The sequence below is a fragment of the Oratosquilla oratoria genome, chromosome 16, assembly GCF_046742065.1.
Source record: "Oratosquilla oratoria isolate Oo_2021 chromosome 16, ASM4674206v1, whole genome shotgun sequence".
NCBI classification, from domain to species: Eukaryota; Metazoa; Arthropoda; class Malacostraca; order Stomatopoda; family Squillidae; genus Oratosquilla; species Oratosquilla oratoria.
The window spans coordinates 66,939,313-66,946,601 of record NC_134792.1 but is presented as its reverse complement, the minus strand read 5'-3'; positions in this window follow the sequence as shown (position 1 = coordinate 66,946,601).

The window sequence follows — 7,289 nt, the reverse complement described above, 5'->3', positions numbered from 1 at the left end:
CCCTGCCTTCCTCCCCCCTTTCCCAGCTTCCTTCCTCCGGTCCCCGCCATCCCTATACCCTCTTGCCCCTTCCTCCTTCCCCTTACCTTCTCCCTCCTTCCTTCTTCCTCCTTCTTCTTTTCTTCCTGACATCCTTCCCTTCCCCCTCCCTCCTCCCCTCTCTCTCCTTCCTTCACTCTCTCCTTCCCTCCTTCCCGCCCCTCGCCCACCCCCTTCCCCTCCTCCCCTTCCTCCTTCCCCCTCCCCTCCCCCCTACCCTCCTCCCCTTCACTCCCCTCCACACCTCTCGCCTCCTTCCCCTCCCTCCCTCCCCCTCTCCTTCTCCCCCTCCCCTCCTCCCCTCCCCTCCTCCCCTCCCCTCCTTCCCTCTCCCATCCTCCCCACCTTCACTTCCTCCCCCTCCCCCCTCCCCTCCCTACCCCCGCCCCCCTCCCCTCCTCCTCCCCACTCCCCTCCTTCTAACCTCCCCTCCTTCCCCCTACCCCCTTTCTTCCCCTACCCTCTTTCCCGCCCTCTCCTCCTTCCCCCTCCTCTCCTCCCTCTCTTCCTCCCTCCTTACTCCCTCCTCCCTTTCTCACCTCCCTCCACCCCTCCCCTCCTCCTTCCCTTCTTCCCCCTCCCTTCTCTCTCCCCCTTCCTCTCTCCCTCCCCCTTTCGGCCCCCCTCCCCCTTCTGACCTCCCTCCCCCTTCTGACCTCCCTCCCCTTCCCCCCCCGCCCCTTCCTCTCTCCTTCCCCCGTCCCTCGTTCTCTCCCCCCCCACCGAAAAAAAAGCGACGAACAATCAATGAGTGTCATTTCGCAAATCCACGTAACTATTTCATTTTAATCTCCCCTACCCCCACCCCTACCCCCCCGACTCGAAAAGTTTGAAAATTCACACAGAGTATGAGGCCGAATTCGGATTTTTTTTTTCTTGTCTTTTTTGAGGGGTGGGGGTTGCTCGTGTGTGCTGGGCTTCCTGTCTGCGTCCGGCGACTTCCGGTCTTCTCCCGGAATTTTCGTCTCGATTCGAACCTATGACCCGGCTCGACCTGTGTCGTCCTATGCCTGTCCTGTGCCTGTCCCATGCCTGTCCTGTGCCTATCCTATGCCTGTCCCATGCCTGTCCCGTGCCTGTCCTGTGCCTGTCCCATGCCTGTCCTGTGCCTATCCTATACCTGTCCCATGCCTGTCCCGTGCCTGTCCTATGCCTGTCCCATGCCTGTCCTGTGCCTATCCTATACCTGTCCCATGCCTGTCCCGTGCCTGTCCCATGCCTGTCCTATGCCTGTCCTATACCTGTCCCATGCCTGTCCCATGCCTGTCCCATGCCTGTCCCATGCCTGTCCCATGCCTATTATATGTCCGTCCCTTGCCTGTTTTGTGTCCTGTGCCTGTCGTATGCCTGTCCTGTACCAGTGCCTGATCCATGCCTATCCTATGCATGCCCCATGCCTGTCTTGTCAATCTTGTGCATGTCCTATGCCTATCTCATGCCTATCCCATGCCTATCCCATGCCTGCCCTGTGTCTGTCCCATGCCTATCCCATGCCTGCCCTGTGTCTGTCCCATGCCTATCCCATGCCTGCCCTTTGCCTATCCCATGCCTGCCCTTTGCCTGTCCCATGCCTGTCTAATGCCTGTCCCATGCCTGTGTAATGCCTGTCCCATGCCTATCCCTTGCCTGCCCTTTGCCTATCCCATGCCTGCCCTTTGCCTGTCCCATGCCTGTCCCATGCCTGTCTAATGCCTGTCCCATGCCTGTGTAATGCCTGTCCCATGCCTGTCCCATGCCTGTCCTGCGTGTGTCCCATGACTGTCTAATGCCTCTCCTATGCCTGTCCCATGCTTATCCTCCGCCTGTCTTGGACCTACATGTTCAATGCCTGCCTTGTGCCAATCATGTTCCTGTCTCATGCCTGTCCTATGCCTGTCCTATGCCTGTCCTATGCCTGTCCTATGCCTGTCCCATGCCTCTCCTTTGCCAGTCTTGTACCTATCTCGTACCTGTCTATGATTGTTCTGTCCATCCTGTGCCAATCTTGAGCCTGTCCAGTGCCTGCCTTGTGCCTATCTCGCGCATGTCACATGCCTGTACTGTGCAAATCTTGTGCATGTCCTATGCCTGTCCCATGGCTGTCCTGTGTCTCGTACCTGTCCTATGATCGTTCCCTGTCCATCCTATACCAATCTTGAGCCTGTCCAATGCCCGTCTTGTGCCTGTCTCGTGCCTGTCTCGTGCCTGTCAAGCGATGGTTATACTTTCCTCCCCCAGAGTACCCAACGACGCTTTACCACCTCCCTAGTGGATCTCCCCCGAGATCGACATCCACCAGGGAAATCGATGTGGAGTGTTATGCACCAACCGACTGACTGAATAAAAAAAGTAATTCATTCACTGGAGAGGGGGGGGTCACCGATTTAATGAAGCGGCCTTGCTGTGGATGTGCTGTGTCTTGCGACACTGCTTCTGACCCAGGGCAGTGGACAGGGTGCAGGGATGACCCGTCATCTAGGAGGTGCTAAGATGGGAGGGAGGGTGGAGGGGTGTGGAGTGTTTTCGGGGATGGAACGGGTGGGAATGATTTTATGCCTTTTCCTTTTTGGCTACCTCCATAGTAAGGGGGAAAAAGCCTTGGTATATGTATGTATGTATGCCCTCTTGTACCAACAATAACCTGGCTATTTACAAACCAATAACAGTGGTTAGTAATGAGAGCGGAGTTGGTGATTAAGGTTCAAATCTTGGTCCTTTTGTCGGGTGTCATCTCATGTTGGCATTCCCCCCGAAACGAACGAACCGACAAGGCAATGCGGGGGTTCCATAGACAAGTAGTTCTTTATCTGGGATATGAAACCTTAAACCTGGGGGTACGAGGCATGATAGCCAATGTAATGGTTACTGTATATTTACAATGAGAAAGCAAAGCAAGATTTGTATCACTAATCCTCTTCATATGTTTACATTGTATTGGATGGGGGTACGAGATATTTTTTTTTTTTTTTGAGATGTTAAGGGGTACTAAGGGCACTGAAGAAGGTTAAGAATCAATGGAATAGACGTTTCGATGCTTCCATCCAGCGGATCACACCATGGCATTTTTTTTTTTTTTTTTTTTTTTTAAACATCCGTCAAATCGCTCAGAGCCCCCCATAACACACTCCCCTTCTTCCCTCCCCCCCTCACCTCTTCTCCCTCCCCATGTTCCCTTCCGTTCCCTTCCCCCATCGCGAAGCACTTGGCGAGCGCGCGCGCACACACACACACTACCACACACACACACACACTACACACACGACACACACACACACACACACACCCGCTGGGCCACCTCGTCCGGGACAACACACACACACACACACACACACACACACTTGCATACACATACATACGCACACGTACATACACGCACACATACTGTATACGCGCATACACACGCACATACAGTACACTCGCATACACATACACACGCACATGTACATACACTCACACATACTGTATACGCGCATACACACGCACATACAGTACACTCGCATACACATACACACGCACATATATACACAAAGGATTACAAAGGATTACAAAGGCGGAGCATGCCGACAGGAACCTATTGATCATAATCTAGGTCTGGATGCCAATAAAAAAAAAAAAAATCATATTAGTAATAAAATAATAAATAAAAACTATAATTAATGTAAATAACAAATAAAATACACTAAATAAAGGCATAGGTATTAGTTAAAAATGATAAACAAACAGGTAAATAGTAAATAATACCTGAAACATATAACTATTAAATTAAAATCAGGACAGACAAAGATAAAACAAAAACAAATAATATAAGATAAACTATAATCATACAGCATACTTATCTTAAGTATTTATCTAAATGATTCTTAAAAGCTTTGAACTAGAACTACATGGTACTACCTGTGCAGGAAGTTTATTCATTCATTAAACACGGTTGGCAAAGTTTGTTTCTACCTACTCCAAATTGAAATCTATTTCCGGACAGTTTTGAGACCATTGTTTTTTCTGTCTGATTCTCATTCAATGTGAAAATTTAGATCACTTTTGATGTTGTCAATTTCCCTTTAAAATCTTAAAGACCTGTAACAAGTCACCATCTGAGTCTACGCTTTTTAGAAAACAGATCATGGAGTGCTTAGTCGATTTTCGGTATGATTTATCTTTTATATTTGGAATCAGTTTTTGTGCTCGCCGTTGTACTTTTTCCAGTCTGTCAATGTCTTTAATGAGAATTCTTGACGCATACGGACAACAGCATTCAAATGTGGACGAACTAACGATTTAAAGCTTGTTAATGGAGTGGATGACTTTTGAAATCAAAAGATCCCCGGCCCCCCCCCCCCCCGCCTACCAAATTCAGTCCCAGAATCATAATTGCTTTTCTCAGAGGCTGAAATACATTGCTGGATGATTTGAGGTCGTTACATGATAAATACGGACGGCCGAGATCTTTTTTTTCACAAATCCCCTTTGTTAAACGAAATTTCCAAATAACCTTGTAATCGTCACTTACTGTATTTTTTTTACCTATGTGCATTACCTGCATTTACTTTGTTATAATTCAAAGCCACTTTTCCGACCATTGCTGTAATTGATCTAAATCTTCTTGAATATCTAATTGGTTTGAGTGATGCATTAGCCACTCCCGCACAGTTTTTTTATCATCAAGACTAATATGGAAACGTAGATTTTTAGTCCATGGTCTATATCATTTACATATACATGAATAGTAAGTGGCCAAGAACGAACCCTGAGGAAACTCCCACTTGCAACACTTTTCCATCCAGAAGTTTTTCCATTTAAAACAACTCTACTGTTTACGACCATTTCAACCAATTTACTAGTCCAACCTAATAAGGCATACCTACTTATATCCATGCAAAGCTAGTTTTAGTAAGTATCTTTCGTGTGGGAGCCGGTAATCAAAAGCTTTTGCAAAGTCTAGATATAATAAATCTATATTGAATTCCTTTTGTCATGCTTTCGAATAACCTGGGGTGTTATAGAATTCAGTAAGTTTAGTCACTCCCCGCAAAGAACGTTTTCCGTCTGAAACCATGCTGGCTATACATTTATCAAACGGTTACTTTCTAAAAGATGTTCGAATAGCATCTATGATTGATAGTTTCCATTATTTTTCCTACGATTGAAGTCAAACAAAAAGGCCTATATTATTTGATTCTTTTTTATGATCCCTTTTTTTAAATATGGGAGTAACGTAGCTAGCTTCCATTCTCTTGGGACATCTCCGTATATGATGGATTTCTTGAAAATAATTTTTAAAATGGAACAACAATCTCATTTTTCATTTCCTTTACAGATTCTGGATGCCAACGTCATCCCCTGGTGTTTTTTATTAACTTTGAGTTTGTCTATACACCTTTATAATTTTTCTTTGTTATATCTCTACCGTAGTGAGTAAGTTTCACCCAGACATTTCACAGTTACAGTTTGGAATTCACTTTGAGGTGATTTCGTTTACGAAATACCGAGCTAAAATAATTGTTTAAGATAATACACATTCCTTTATTTGAATAATTCAAGTTGACCGTCAGCAGATAATAAGTGGACCAATGTGATTCCTTAACAACCTTTTTTATCTCTAATGAAACTAATAGAATTCTATGGATTCTCTGTTTGGATTTACAGCGATTTCATTACGTATTGTCGTTTTCTTTTTCTTATGTCTTTTGTTTAAATCACTCTGTATTGATACACATAAAGTTTCATAGTCATTAGATGCACCCCGAGCACTATATTTCTTATAAGCCTGTCTCTTTTTTAGCAATACTTTTTATCCGTTCTTCGTTGTCGAGCACTTGGGGCGAGCCTGAATTTGGGGGATCGTCCTGTCCTAAACGGAATGTAAGTTTGAATCTTCTTAGTGAGCCGTATTTGAAAATATTTCCCACATCTGCTCTACCAGGCCTTTTCGTTTAATTTTGCCATCTCTCCAATCTGTAACTGGTGCTCCTGAAGTTAGTCATATGAACCTGAGCTTTACTGAATCGGGTATTTTAGAAGCACAAGTATCTATTCAAATTGTTTAGGATTTTGAATCTGACTAATTGTGATCGCTATTTGCAAACAGATTCACCGACTTCTACATCACTTACCATGCATATACACTCATACACACGCACATACATTCGCATGCACACACACACATTCGCATACACATACACACACATATACACTCATGTACACAAGTGGTGGTTACTATGTGCACACGCACGTATACACACACGAGTACGTACATGTGCACATGCACGAACGCACACGAACTTAAAGCCAAGCTTGACAGATGTAAACACAGATGATACTGAAACAAAAGTGTACACACGCATGCAGGTACGTATGTATACGTGCGTACACACATACGTACACATGTACACGTCCTGGTGTTCGGCTCATCGAGGGTATGAGGCGATTTATGGCGTCGATTCGTCCGTGTTCCACATATTGGAGCGGATGTTGGGCCGAGGCTGAAACCGTCTTGCCCCTTTTTTATTTATTTATTTATTTTTTTATAAGTTCTTTTAAATGTCTCACAAACATAATGTAGGATTTTTTATTTAATATTTTTAGTACAATATTGTATTTTTTAAATTAGATTTTTCATTTATTTATACGCACATGAAAACGCATACACATGAGCGTATACCAGAGCATACGCATGCGTACATATCTACGTACACACATGCGCGCATACACGCACTCAAACGCATACACAGCACACGAATACTCATATACACAGCATACCATGGGGCAAAAAATGAAATAGAATAGAATACAAAAAGTAAAAAACACAAAAAAAAAAAGAAAAAAACAAAACAATAATGATAATAATAAAAGTGAATCGGATAAAATTGAAAAGGCTAAGAGGAAAATAGAACAATTGCTATTTTATTATATATATAGGTAAATATAAATATATGTGTATATATATATATATATACATACATACATACATATACCAAGGCTTTTTCCCCCTTCCAAGGGAGGTAGCCAAAAAGGGAAAGGCATAAAAACACTCCCACCCATTTCATCCCTAAATACACTCCACACCCCTCCCACCCTCCCTCTCATCTGAGCACCTCCTGGATGACGGGTCATCCCTGCACCCTGCCCACCGCCCTGGGTCAGAAGCAGTGTCGCAAGACACAGCACATCCACAGCAAGGCCGCTTCATTTAATCGGCGACCCCCCCTCTCCGTCCCCCCTTGCATATAAGGAGAGGACGGGGAGAAATCCCTTCGGGCTGCGTCAAAATTTAC